Source organism: Mus caroli, chromosome 15 (assembly GCF_900094665.2).
Source record: "Mus caroli chromosome 15, CAROLI_EIJ_v1.1, whole genome shotgun sequence".
Classification (NCBI taxonomy): Eukaryota; Metazoa; Chordata; class Mammalia; order Rodentia; family Muridae; genus Mus; species Mus caroli.
The window spans coordinates 51,700,387-51,714,473 of NC_034584.1; the positions used below are offsets into that span (position 1 = coordinate 51,700,387).

At 49.5% G+C, this 14,087-nt stretch overlaps 1 protein-coding gene across 1 annotated transcript in view; it reads left to right on the forward strand.

Moving 5' to 3' along the window:
- Nucleotides 1-3,706: 3,706 nt before the first annotated feature.
- The window catches only part of Zhx2 (zinc fingers and homeoboxes 2), a 142,012-nt gene continuing 131,631 nt past the window's right edge, over nucleotides 3,707-14,087 (forward strand). Inside the window, exon 1 of the mRNA XM_021184022.2 lies at nucleotides 3,707-4,117. The gene's annotated coding sequence lies outside the window, so the exon portion shown is untranslated. The remainder of the gene's footprint in view (nucleotides 4,118-14,087) is intronic.

Sequence of the window (14,087 nt, forward strand, 5' to 3'; positions counted from 1 at the left end):
CTCTCTCTCTCTCTCTCTCTCTCTCTCTCTCTCTCTCTCTCTCCCTCCCTCCCTCCCTCCCTTCCTTCCTTCCTTCCTTTTTTGGAGGGAAAATAAGCAGACCTGGAAAAAAATGTGTGAAGAGAAATGAGCCAGAGTCAGAAAGACAAATGTGCATGTTTTCTCATATACAGAATCTAGATTTTTTTTTTAAGAACATGAAAGTAGAAGGTGGAGCTGGCAAGATGGCTCAGTAGATAAAGACACTTGCCACCAATTATATGAGAGTCATGGCACACGCATCTGAGCACACAGACATTAGATAGATAGATAGATAGATAGATAGATAGATAGATAGATAGATAGATAGATAGACAGACAGTCTGGGAAGAGAACCAGCAGGTGATGAAGATTGTGGCAAGGGATAGATATGATCAAAATAGTGTGTGTGAGTGTGTGTGAGATCACTTCCAAATATGAATACCAATAAAATATTTTGAGAATTAATTTTAAATATGATATATATTATTCCCACATAAATAAAAGTTGTGTGGAGTCCTAAATGATTTTTAAAAGTCTAGAGAAAGTCTGAGACAAAACCTTTTGAGCATAGCATTGCTGTAAGGATTAAGTAGCGACCAGCACATGCACAAAGCACCAGTAAACATCACACTTGTGATATTGCTCTCAACACTCCTGAAATCTACCCATCCACCTAGAAACAAAATAGGGTTGTAGCATTTAACAAAAGGATCGCTCTGTCTCTGTGTGTGTGTGTGTGTGTGTATACGCGCGCGCACGTGGGGGGGGGCGGGCTTGCATGTGTGCATGCGCACAGGTACTCAAGGAGGCCAAACAGGGGGAACAGATCTCCTATATTAGTTACAGGCATAGTTACTGGCAGTCTGTGAACTGTCCAGTGTGAGTGCTAAGAACTAAATTCCATCCTCTGTGTGCTCTTAACCTCTAAGAGCCTCCTTTTACTGTTTTTGCTTCGGCACTGAGAATCCAATGCCTATTAAATTTTGGACCATTTAAAGACATCACAGCACAGAAGCCCTCACCCCTCCCATCTCTGGGAGATGTGCACCCTGAAGATACAGATCTTTCTGGGGTCACTGGCTTCCCTCACCCTGGCTTTCCCCATGCTATCTATAGACAACCTGTCACCCAGCTGGAAGCAGGTGGCAAGGAAAGTCTCTCTTATAGAGAAGCGTCCTAAGTAATTGCTCATCAAGAGGAAGTGGAGCCTCAAAATAAGAATTGCTTCTTTAAGGTTTCGGCAATTTCCATGGAAACAGCATGCTGAGTATACCTAATTTTAAAGGGCTGGGGATGTCGGCGGGATGACCTGGAAGGGCATACATAACAAGGTAAATGATGAGAAGTGTTGAGCTGGTGACAAGCTTATTGTTTATTTGTTTGTCTTTCACTATTGTGGCACACCCTTAAGTAGGGTGTCTTCGTTACTGTTGGTGTTGAGGTGGTAAAACACTATGACCAAAAGCAATTGAGAGGTTAAAGGGTCTATTAGGCTTATAGGTTAAAGTCCATCATCAAGGGAAGGGAAGGCAGGATCTAAAGACACGCCCTGGAAGCAGAAACTGAAGCACAAGGCATAAGGGCTAGCTTGCTCAGCTTGCTTTCTTATACCACCTGACCCCGAGTGGCACCTTACAGTAGACTGCTCCTGCCCACACATCAACCAAGAAAATGCCCCATAGATATGCCCACAGGCCAATTTTGTGTAGGGAATTCTTCAATTGAGGTCGCCTCTTCCCAGGTGACCCTAGATTGTATAGAGTTGACAAAAATCACCCAACTCAGTTAAAGATCCTCAAATACTGGTGTTGGATAAAAGTTGACAAGATTCTCAGGTCATAGGTATCAGATGAGTCTGAGAAAGTCAGGGCACGATCCGGATTATAGTCACCAACGAAGATCTGAACGGAATCCTCTTGGTCGGATTTTGTCTTCCTAGTAAGAAAGGAAGCACTAAAGCCAGTCCACAGTCAGAATCCGGTTTTCTGGGCTTTTAAACCTATCTAGGAAGAAAAAGACAGACTGACAAAGACGATTGGGGGGCAGGGAGAAGAGAGAGGCAACCCCTCCACCCTTAGTTAGCAATAACCCAACTAAAGCTGGAAGGCAAGTAAGAAATTTTGCATGCGCGCTGATTTATTCTTAAATAGAAAAAAAAAAAAACTAATACGAAAGAAAAATGCCAGCAGAGGCTCCCTAGAGCCGTGACCATCCATCAGCCCCCAAAAGCAGTCTTCCTCTAGACTAGGTCATCGCCATTGGCCACCCCGCAGTACACAGCCACCTGTTGCTGTCCTGGCGCCCCGAGCGGAGTCGCAAGCGGCCGCTAGAGTTCGTTCTAATTCCCCGGAGCAGAGCTGGCTGGGAAGCCCGAATGCGATGCGCCTGCTAATCCGCAGGATGGGAGGCAACTCCGCAGTCTTCAAGTCCCAAGCCCTCTGTTTTCTCCAGTAACTCCTAGTGTCAAATCTGGGTCCCAGAGTTAGCCCCCACCCCCCTACGGTGGGCTCCAAGAGCGCTCACACCCAACAAATTCCCAAGCGCCCCCAGAATCTGCGAAGGGGAAAGGGTCCCTGAGAGCAAGAATGCACAACGCAGACAGGTTGCTAGGTCCGTCATCTTCCCTCGGATGCTCCCTTAGAGAATTTTAACCTTGCGTGATCGCCGGAGCACAGCAGCCGGGTCTCTAGTTCACAGTTCCCAGGGCTGCAAAGGGCAGACACCACACACACACACACACACACACACACACACACACACACACACACACACGCCGATGGAGGGCCCGTTTGGAGACCCCTCTCGCCCGGAACGCGGCTGTCCCAGCTCCGAAAATGACCCGTCTCGCTTCTGAGGGACTCCAGTGTGCGCGCTGCAGGCGTGTGCATTTTCCCGAAGCCGAGAATCGCTGTGAACTCGGGCCACACAAGTTTAAGTCAGCTCCCGGGGTGTCTTTGTTTGTTTATGGACTTGGAGGGAAAAAGTTTGAAGATCTTTAACCAGACTGAGCTCGGGCGCAAGCGGAAATCCCCAGCAAAAGTGATCTAACTTCAAGTGGTTATGTAAGTGGGGCGCCTTCTTCCCCGCCCTATTCCCAAGCCCTCTCATTACTATTCCGGGAGTAAAACACATCTCGATTTAAAAAAAAAAAAAAGAAAAAAGAAAAAAGTTTGTTGTTATTTTCTTTCGCCAGAAGGCGGGCGAAACGCAAGCAGAGCCCAGGGCGCGTGACGACCCCACCCGCGTTCTGCCCCCACGCACTGCAGAAGGACCTGGAGTCTGGGGTGTTGCTGGCGCCGGGCAAGCCCTAACGCCCTGCGGTCTCACGGTCCGCCACTCCACGTGGTGAGGATCAACAGTTTGTTGAGCTCATCAGTGACACCTTGAACTTTTCATAAAGAAAATGGGTATTGCACCGAGAGGGTTTGGCCGCGGCCGCGCGCCGGGTCGTGCTCAATAGTCAATGATCTCGCTTGCGCCTCCCCCACCTCTTCCCGCAAAAATTCCAATGAGTCCGTTACTGGACTCAGACTTTTAAGCACCCCCCACCCCCCCCACCCCCATACACCCGGGATGACCACTCATCTGAGCCTTTAGGGGCAGCCTCCCCCCACCAGCAGCTCCCTCCTAAAAATGACATTTGCCGGAGTCTGCGGAGGGGCCTGAATTTCACTTTGTAACTTTCTGCGGAACCCGAGCCCGGGTGGCAGCTCCGGTGGTGGTATCGTATGCAAATACGCATGCTGACGTTACAGATCATGTGGGTTTTGGCGTAGATTCCCCACTGATCGAGGCATTTTCCCCCTTTTTTTTCTTTTTTCTTTTCTTTTTTTTTCTTTTTCTTTTCTTTTTTTTTCTTTTAAAAAATTCTATCAACCGTTCTCCGTACCGGGGCTTTTTTCTGTCTATCTGTCTGTCTGTCTGTCTGCCAGGCTGGCTTTCCCCCACCACCACCTCTTTCCCACGGAGCCCGAGTCGGGCGCCGGGTGGGGAGTGGGGAGTGGGTGGGGGGAGCCAGCAGAGTTCCATTTTGGAACGCCCGTGCCTCGTCTCCGCGTTCCCAGCCCGGGTCCCCGCGTTCGCAGCCCCGGCGCAGGTAAGAAACTTCGCCCCGGCGCGGAGCACCCGCAGCGGGCACCACCAGCCCGGAGCCCGACACGCCGGGCGCCCGCCACTCCAGCCCAACTTTCCCACCGCCGCCGCCGCTCCCGAAAATGTGTTGTTAATGGGACTTGGCCGGGTTAGGAATGGGGGTGCGCGGGAGGGGGGTGTGCAGGCTTTTTTTTTCTTTCTTTCTTTTTTTTTTTTTTTTTTTTTTTGAGGGTGGGAGGAAATCCGCGGTTTCGGGGAGAGGAGTACGGAGATTTTTTTTTTTTTATGAAATAGTTTTGATTACAAGTTTGGATAAATGGAAGCCAGACCGAGGAGGAGGAGGAAAAACATGTCTACGTTTCCCTATGTCGACATAAGCCACAAAAAAATATGGCGTCCGCTTTCGACAGGGCGTTACGTAGACCCGACTCTGTTTTTTATTTATTTATTTTGTGGCCGGCTTCCTGCCTTCTTGGCCAAACTGCGGCGCTTTGTGCGAACCGGGCAGGTCCCGCGGGGACTCCACCGGGACGTGGCCCCGTCTCGGCGCTTTTTGGAAGCCTGGGGGCTGCGTGTGGCTGCACCCCTCCCTCCCCCGCTCTCCCCTCTGCTCTCCTCTCCCGGTGACGATTCGCCGTAATGTGGTGGCAGGAAGCATGACGCCGTGTTGAGGCTGCCTCTCCTCGCGTCGCTCCCGGTGGCTGCAGGCGGCCGGCGCGCAGCGCGGCGCGGGCGGCGGGCGAGGGACCTGCGGGCAGGGCCTGAGTGCGGCGCTGTGCCCACGCCCCGCTCAGGTGCGCGGGGAGGGGGATGCGGGGGATGCGCGGACCCCGGGGGCCCTGCTGTCCCTGGCCTGCCGGGACCAGCCGGAGCCCGGGTCTCCCGCCTGAGTGGCCGTGGCGTTTTCCAGTCTGCCCCACAAGAGGTTAAGCATTGCTGGCTGGCGTTGGAGCGTCTTTGTGGCTTCCCCCAGGACTTGGGATCCTGAGCTTTGCAAACTTGCCCTTTCCCTAGCAGCTTTGCAGGAGACCAACAAGCTCGGAAAGTTGGAAAACAGGAGCATCACAGGAACGTCCCTTTGGCCCCCTAGCTGTGCTGTGCTCCGAAGGTGGTGGAGGAGGATGAGGAGGGCTTATCCAACCGGGTGGGTGGAGGAGACCTGTCGCGGCAGCCAAGTCGTGATTTGCCCAGACTTCCACCTGATTGATTGGCTTCAAAGCCAGTGGGGTCTCTGTGTTCCACTGTTCCGCGAAGGCCTTTTGTTGGGGGCGGGGAGGAGGAGGGAGCACCCCTCCCTCTTCAGAGTCAAGGCTCAGCTGGGGCCCCAGGCATCACTGTCCTTTAAAGCCCGGAGTTCTCCATTTGCTGCTCTCTGAAGATCTCTTTCTTTCTGGAAGTGAACAGCTCCTCAATTTTCAGGCCAGCTCCCTGTTGAAGCAGGACCTAGGAGACTGGAATGCCTCTCTGTGACCCCCTAAGCTCTTGGACTTCCCACAACAATTCTCTTAAAGCATACTCTCTCTCGGTTTTTTTGGCTGCTCTAAGAGTAGAGCAGAATTTAATGCCATGGAAGTGAAGAGAGGCTGAGCGCTCCTGGAGACTTAAGTCAAAAGGTGATTTTCTGTTTCTAAGAGCCTCCAGTTTAAGCGGTTCAGACCCAGGGCAGTAATGTCAAAACGCATTTGGATGACGGCCAAGAGGAATAAATATCTTGTTAAATGACCTGTTTGATAGTAAAAATAGACTAATGGGGCCTGCAAGTGGTTCCGTGGGACCAACATAAAGGTTTAAGTTTAAAGTGAAAGTTACGTAAAGCTGTTTACACTTGTTCTTTTAAAGCCAGGGGGAAATCTAAGAATAAGATTTAAAAAAAAAAAATCTCTCCCTGACAATAATCAGGCCTGTGGTGTGTGGAATATTGTTACTGTTTAAAAAAAAAAAAAACCTCCATCACTATTCTATGAACTTGCACCTAACTTTCTAGCAGGGTTTGATGTCAGCTAAGGAGAAAATTCAGAAGGCCGAAGTTTGGGGATAAATCCGTGAGTCATCATTTAAAGAGCGAGGTGGAAAAATAAAAAGCAAATACACTGCAGAACGTTGGATTCCAGGTTGAAAACAGAGGAACTTGATTTGTCCAACGTTGATCACATCCTGGTGCATCAGGCCTTGGTGGTTTTGAGAACACTGTGCCTTTAACAACCCTGGGGGAGGAGGGGAGCGGGGGATCATGTTGCTGTTTGGTAAGTGCTCAGAGTACTGCTGTTACAGTATCTAGGCTTGCTGGATGGTTAGCCTGCTTTATCATGCAATCTTCACCATTACCCCACAAACCAACTATTAGTATTGTCTTTAGATTCTGGTGGAGGAAACGGAGGCTCTTGGAGGTAAAGAAAGCTTGGCCAACCCACAGGCACAATGTATAGAGTCTGTGTTGACGCCATGGCATCCATCTCTGATACAAGGAGGTCTTTACAATGACCAACCACAGGGTCAAGTGCAGGCAGAACTGAGTTCAATAGCTACTGCCCTGGGTCTCCACTCAGGGACTCATCTGGATTTCATTTGTTTCTTCGTTATTTGGCGAGTAAGCATTTGATGCATTTGTTCATTCAACAACTATAATGTTCCGGATACTAACAAGAGCCCACAGTCATTAAACACTTTTCTATGCCAGACACTATCCTATGTGCTTATTATTAGACTATTTTGTCTTCATGACAACCAGGAGATATAGAGGCTCCCGCTCTCTACAGATGAAGAAGCAGACACCCAGAGAGGTCAACTCACTTGTCCTAGAGCAAACAGCTCATGAGTCTCCTGTCAGCACCCGCAGCATTGGTGCTCCCACTGCTGGGATACGGTGTACTGCACCAGACATTGTGGGGATGCTTCGAAGACCAGAGCCCCTGGGCTGGGCACAAAGCTTGGCTCCACACTAATGGAGATGCTGGTGGGATAAAGACCCCCTACCCTCTAGGAGTTTGAACAGACAGTAGGAGAGCTCATTAGGCCCAATCAAGCAGAATTAAGTAAGTGCTATAATTGAGGAAAGCAGCCATTGTGGATGCTCAGGGAGGGTGTGATTGTGCTACTTGCTCAGAGGGCCTCACGGGGACTCTCCTGGAGGGGACAGCATCTAAACTGACCCGTGAGTGAGAAAAAACAATGCCTGGGTGAGGTTGCATAGGATAGCATTGATTCAGCTGTGAGCAACAGAAATTCCGAAGGTCACGTGACATTTTTTGTTGGGGGGGGGGGAGAGGAATGCTGCCTCAGCTGTATCCTTGGGAACCCAAACTGTGTCTTTTCCTTGTGTCACCCTTAGCATGTGGGTCTTAGGCCTGAGGTTTAAGAGAGGGGGAGTACACTGTCTCCAGGCCTCCAACCAGAGCTATGCTGTATGGTGACCCAAGTGGACCAGGGAGAGATTGATCAAGTGTTCTTAGTCAGGCACATTACTGCTGTGAACATAATGGAGTTTGGATTGTAGGGCAGAAAGGGGGTGAGTAGCTGTTGATTTAGCAGGTAGGATGTCTGAAGTCTCAGATAGGAAGTGGAAAAGAGCTGTGCGGGGAGGGGCTAGAAGCTGTCTGCAGCCTAGGAAGCGGAGAAAGGGATGCGGGAAAAGGTGTGCTGATGTCAGATTTCGCTGTACAGGTGGTTAGATTTACTCTGTAGTGCCAGGAGCCATGGCAGGCTTCTGAGTAGGGACTGTCACATATTTTAAGGAAGGTAAGAGAAAGGCTGAAGCAATGGACCTCGTACCGGCGAACCTGCTTAGCTCTCATTTGACCTAGAATGAAATCAAGGACATTTTCAGAGAGGGGCCAATGTCATCTCGGAGAAAAAAAAGATGGCAGAGTACAATGGAGAGGGAAAAGGAGAGGAGAGTCTTTAGATCCTGCCAGTAGGAATCTAAAATTAAGCCCTTGTACTGAAGAAATGGCCAGGGGGGAATTCATAGATTTCCCTGGCCAGACAGTCTAGCTGAATCAGTGAGCTCTGGGTTCAGTGAGAGACTGTGTCTCAAAAACTAACTCAAAGAGTGATAGAGGTCAATGTGCAATATTGTGCTCTCTACATTGTGTGTGACCACACATGCACATGCCCTCGAGCTCAGGCACACACACACACACACACACACACACCACCCCCCCAAAACCAGAAATCCAAAATTATTTTGAGGCATTTGAGCTGTCCCAGGATGTGTGTGCCTCTTTCAACAGTGATTCAGTGCATGGGGCAGAGGAGGTTGGACAGAGGACTTTACCAGGCAAGCATGTCATTGTCTTCTTCGTGGCCTTTTGGAATTCCTGGGTCAGCTCTACCTCTCAACAACAGAATCGCTTTGGTCCGATCCCTCATTGCTTTAAATCAAGATGTCCTGAGTGGGCCTCAAAGCTGTGTCAGTCTCCTCATGCAAGATTCTCCAGCAGGAGTCAAGTTCTCTGACTCTCTTTGCTCAAACCCTATTGCTTGAACCCAGTTATCTGCCTCTCTGAGCCTTGTGGGTTTTGTTTGTTTGTTTGTTTGTTTTTAGTTGTTTGGTTAGTTTAATTTATTTTGTCTTGAAACAGAACCACTTGTAGCTGCTGTATGGATTATTGTGAAGCTTAAAAAGTTTAGACAAGGGCTTAGCACTTCGTCTAACATGTTATTGGACTCAGCAAACCAACCCCACCACCGTCATGGTCACTGCAGCCTCCTCCAAGGAATGGCGTCCTTGTATCTTGTACTTAGCATGTTCAGTGTTAACCATCCACCAGGGACTCCCCCTGTTCTCAGCTCATCATGTTCTCCTCTTCTCTGAACACAGCCACTCATTCTGTGGCAAATCACAGCAGTAGAAACCCTAAGGAGAGCCTGGTGCCAATCACTGGCACATCCTGTGTGGCATCATGGTCCACACCCTGGCAGAGCCATGCTGAGGGTCACATTGCCATCTCCACGCCCCTTTGGTAGACACTTAGGCGGGCATTGTGTGTAATTGATAAAGTAGTTTCCTTCTAAACTGAAGAGGAAAAAGAGAGAGTAAGACAAGGCACTGTGGTCCTGTTTCTCCTCCCCAGCCCTTCTGTAAAGCCCCCACCCTACGTTGAACAGGTTGTGATATTAAGAGCATCCTCCCACAAGCTGTTTCCTGTTCTGTGCTTGTATTCAAGCATTTAAGAGAGGTTGATTGGCAATGGTGTGTGTGAGAGAGAGACCCCCAAGGAGCAAAGCAGCCTTAACAACACTACTCCAGTATTCACCCCAATTTCTCCAAGAAACAGAAAAGGACAGGACCAGAGAGCCAGGCTCCCTGTGCCCTGGTGGATAGCTTACCCCCTAAAATCCTCAGCTTATACCCCTTCTTCCTCCTATCCTCCCCTCCCCCACCCCACCCCACCCCACTTCCTAATATGAGAAGGTTCCTGGAGATTAAGTCTAGCCACACTGTGTTTACAGCAATAGCTTTTAATATGGAATGCAATCTGCAGTGAATGAAATCTGTGTAATATTGATCCACTGGAAGTTCAATAGTAGGGAGCGTGGCCCAAGTGTTAACTTCCAGGCAAAAGGTTTATCGTCTGCCTGAGGGATACACAGACTTAGTATGCAATGGGAGAGTTACAGGCCTGCGATTTATCTTACAGAGGGAAACCATTTGCCATGCACTGGGAGGAACTGGTTTTTGTACCCTTGGGTACTGGTATGGCCAAAAAGAGTGAGCTCCTTCTTAGGAGAAGGAATCCTTCCTTCTGGGATCTCAGGGCCCATTTGTGAAAGAGAGAAACTGGCCTGGCTGACGAGTGATAAGCAGACGGCCCTGAGTACAGCTTCTCTTCGGTCTGCTTGGATACCTGCAGCTGTAGCTGCAGCACTCTAAACCATCTGCAGAAAGTAGGGGTGGGGGACGAAGAATTCTATGTTAGAGATCAGGCAGCATGCATGGATGTAGACATCAGCTGCATACAGGTGACAGTTTCAAACTAGTATTGCAGGAAAATTCCAGAAAAAAAAACCCTCCTCTGTGGGCCAGCGATACTCCCAGTCTTGTCAGCTCTGACTGGTGAGATCCTGGCTCACCCAGGCACACCACAAGTCCACAAATCAGTTCATCTGAAGAACGGCAGTGGCTACTGTGTGCCAGACACCGGGCTGAATGCTTCCCCTTCATTCTGACACTTAATTGGAGCAGGAGGGGTGACTGGGGAGCTGTGTATGGTCCCACTGCAGAGATTGGAATGCAGAGCTCAGAGACCCAAAGCCCTGGCTCAAGAACACAGAGGGGAGGTAGGTGAGTCACTCAGATCAGTTTGTCTCCAGGACTTTGAAGCACGGGGACAGACAAGCTCCAAGCCAGACTGTGAGGAAGTGTGGAGAGAGAGGCTGGTTTCGACATACTTTGGGACTCTATCTGGTTGCTTGGCCTCTGCAGAGGTTTAGGGAGTGGGCCGACATGTGTACCTGTATGGATACGTACAAGAATATGATCAGAACTGGGATGCTAAATTGTCACCTGTCGTCTGGAGAACAGTGCCACCCTGCCTCAGTCAGGGGGCACCTCCATGCTCTCCTGGACCTGGACAGAAAGAATCTCAGGGAGCCAAAAGCTGTAGAATTGGGACCCGAAGAGGAGCTTGGGCCTTCAGGATGCAGCACAGCCTCGCTGGCCAATGAGGAGCAGGGGTGGAAGGAGCAAGCATAGGGATGGGGGTGGGGAATAGCTGTGTGGCTGTTTTTATACAATAAAAGAGGATCATTGTAATTGGGAACCTTTGAATCATAACACGTCTGCCCATGGCTCTCTCCAGCTGCAGAGCCATTTAGTTAAATAGCACACAGAAAACTCCTTTCAGCTGATATTACGTTCCCGCTGTTCTTAAAATATGAGACAAGGCAGAATTGCTCTAACGACAAAGCCATCTCAGGCTCTCCCAGCCCCTGGGCCTACCCAAAGTCCCCAAAGGATCTCTGTGGCCTGTGGAGGATGACATGTTGAAATTATTTTCATTTAAACTTTGCCTCTGCCTTCCTAGAAACAGATTCAAGATACCTGCACACAGCTTGGCCCAAGCCTGAGGGGATGGTCACGTTAGAGATGGCAGAGGATGGGCTATGGGGAAAGAAAGCACACACCCCACTTCTTGGGATGGGAGTGCTTTGTCTTTTTCTTTTTAATGTCTTTGTGTTGGTGATGTTAGAGTGGATATCGGGGAACATAGGGACTGGAAACGGGAAGCTGGGAAAGGGGGTTATCCTCCAGCCAGGACATTCTGGAGGAGGGGTAAGCTCCAGGCAAGAGCAGGCTGCACTTCAATTGATGCTTCAGCTTCTCTTGGTCTTCTGAAACTGCCATCTACCATCTTCTGGGGAACTTTGTGTTACAAAAATTGATTCTGAGCAGGCAGAGTGCTGCTGCTGCTGCTGCTGCTGCTGCTGCTGCTGCTGCTGCTGCTGCTGCTGCTGCTGCTGCTGCTAGAAATCAGTGTGCAGTTGGACAGTGTATGGCCTTGGTGCTTTTAGAAGGAGAGCGCTGGGTCTCTAAGTGCATAGACTACAATCAGTTGAAAGGACATTCAAGGAAATGAGTTTATTAGTAGGACCCAGGGATGTTCTAGCAACGAGAAACTTTCAAAACCAAGCCCAGTGCAGTGGCACACACCTGCAATGCAGTCCTGGGAGGTAGACACAGGAGAATGACTGCCTTGGTTGAAAAGGGAGTTCTAGGCTACATAGGGCAACAAAGTGACATGATAAGGCCCTGCCTGTATCCAGGCAGAAGGGAGGGAGGAAGGGAGAGAGGGAGAAACTGAGACCTAGGAATCTGTGCCAATCAACCCAGGATCCCACAATCCTAGAGCAGTTCCCTTTGTTGTCTGGCGCAGACACTTCAGGCCTTTCTGCTTGCTTTACCAGCCAGCTCATCTCTGTACTTTTTCCTCCCCACTAACCGGTTCCTCTTTCCTGGCACGAGGGGAGCACCTGCCAGAGTGACAGATCAGTGTCCCTCCTCTCAGGAAGTCCACACACAACAGTCCTGAACCCCCAGCCCACGTAGCTAAGCCTACTGATGTCTTGAGTTCAGTTCTAGGCATTTTGTGGATGTGCTTCTGGAACCCCTAAGAGATATTAGATCTCAGCCTCCTGCGCAAGGCACACAGAAGAGGAAGACGTTTGTCCTGGGATTCCCGAAGCCATGCAGTCTAACACCATCTAGCACCGGGACTAATGAGGCTCCGGGCATACATTGCTTCTTCTACCCCCTGTGCCCATGGTTAGCACAAATGGGGGAACCAGAACTTGAATGCAGCCCTCTAGGATTCAAGACCTGAAGGGTTTTATCCACTTCAGGCCTGATGAATTCAGTAGCTCTTTCTAGGAAGCCGATATCAAAGGGGGGGGGGCACGTTACTCAGAGGTACAGAATCACAAGAGACTCCCAGGTTCATCCCTCAGAGTCTCCTATGTGGGGAACCTTTAGTAAGCTGAGGTAATTATAACAAGCACTTAGTGGCATGAAAACCATATGGTTAGACGGATTTAAATCTCTGGTGTCAGGCTTTGTGAAGCTTGGAGCCACACATAAGTGGGACCCCTCTTTCCTTTTCTTTGTCTTCCTTCCTTCACTCCAGCTCTTTCTTCTTTTCTCCATATGTAGCCCAGGCTGGCCTTGAACTCACAATTCTTCTGCTTGGATTAGAGAAGGTGCAGCTAAGTCTTTTGAATGAGCTCCGTTGAAGATAGCACATTAAATTAACCTACCTAAAGCATACCAGTGCTGCTCTTCAGGATCTTTACCTAATCTATGTAGCCGTCACCACGACGGAACTTCAGAACACTTCCATCACCCCCAAACGGGGAGCACCCATTAGCATCCGCTCTCCGTCAGGCTTACCCCCTCCCCCACTTCCCCCGCTCTGGACGGCTGATCTACACCTTTGCGATCACATAGCCTGCAACCATGAAAAATCATATAGCTTCCTTTACATGGCTTAAAGCACTTGCGGTCATCTGCCGTGGAGTAGTGTGTACCAGTCTTTCATCCCTTGGTATTACCGAACAGTACCACACGGGGAAGATATACCTTATTTTGTTATCTACTCACTAGCTGGTGAGCACTTGGGCTGCTTCCCTTTGGGGGAATTTGAGAAGGCCGCTGTGAACATTTCTGCACATGTGCTTTCATTTACGGATGCATTTTTGTTGCTGTTTGTTTTGTGTTGTTTTGAGACAAGATAGCCCAGGCTGGCATTGAACCCTCAAAGTAGCTCAGGCTGGTCCTCCTGCCTACCTACCTAATGCTGGGATTATAGACATGCAATGCTATAACTCATCTCTGTTGCTGACCTTATCTGACTCAACCTTCTCAACCTCCTGGCCTTTCACAGTTGGGGTATGGAGGGGATACACAATCTATAGGAGGGGACTTGGGGAGTCTACTTTGAAACATTTAGATACAGAAGAGATGTATTAGTTGTTCAAACAATTAGAATGGTGGGTATCTTGTTACTCAGCTTAGTCCAAGGCCACATAGGCCCTGTGTGAGTCTTAGACTCACTCTTAAAGACAGAAGCTCAGGGGTTCTGCTCAGCCTTCCTGCTACTCCTCCTAGCCTTGTGCATATAACATGCTTAGCATCTAGCTACTGGTGATCAGGGCTCTCTATAGAGAAGGTCACCTCTGCCTCACACTGACCACCGATGGTGGAGCTCTGGGGAGACCTCAAGCTAGAACTCTGAGTCTTTCTCCTTTGATTCTCTCCCCTCCCCTTGCTATGAGCGCACCTAGCCTTGACTGAATGGTTGCTCAATAGTTATTAAATTGATAAGTGGAATTGAATACAAGAGAGTTCTCCATGTGTGCTGTGTGTGTGTGTGTGTGTGAGTGTGTGTGTGTGAGTGTGTGTGTGTGAGTGTGTGTGTGTGTGTGAGTGTGTGTGTGTGAGTGTGTGTGTGTGTGAGTGTGTGTGTGAGTGTGTGTGTGTG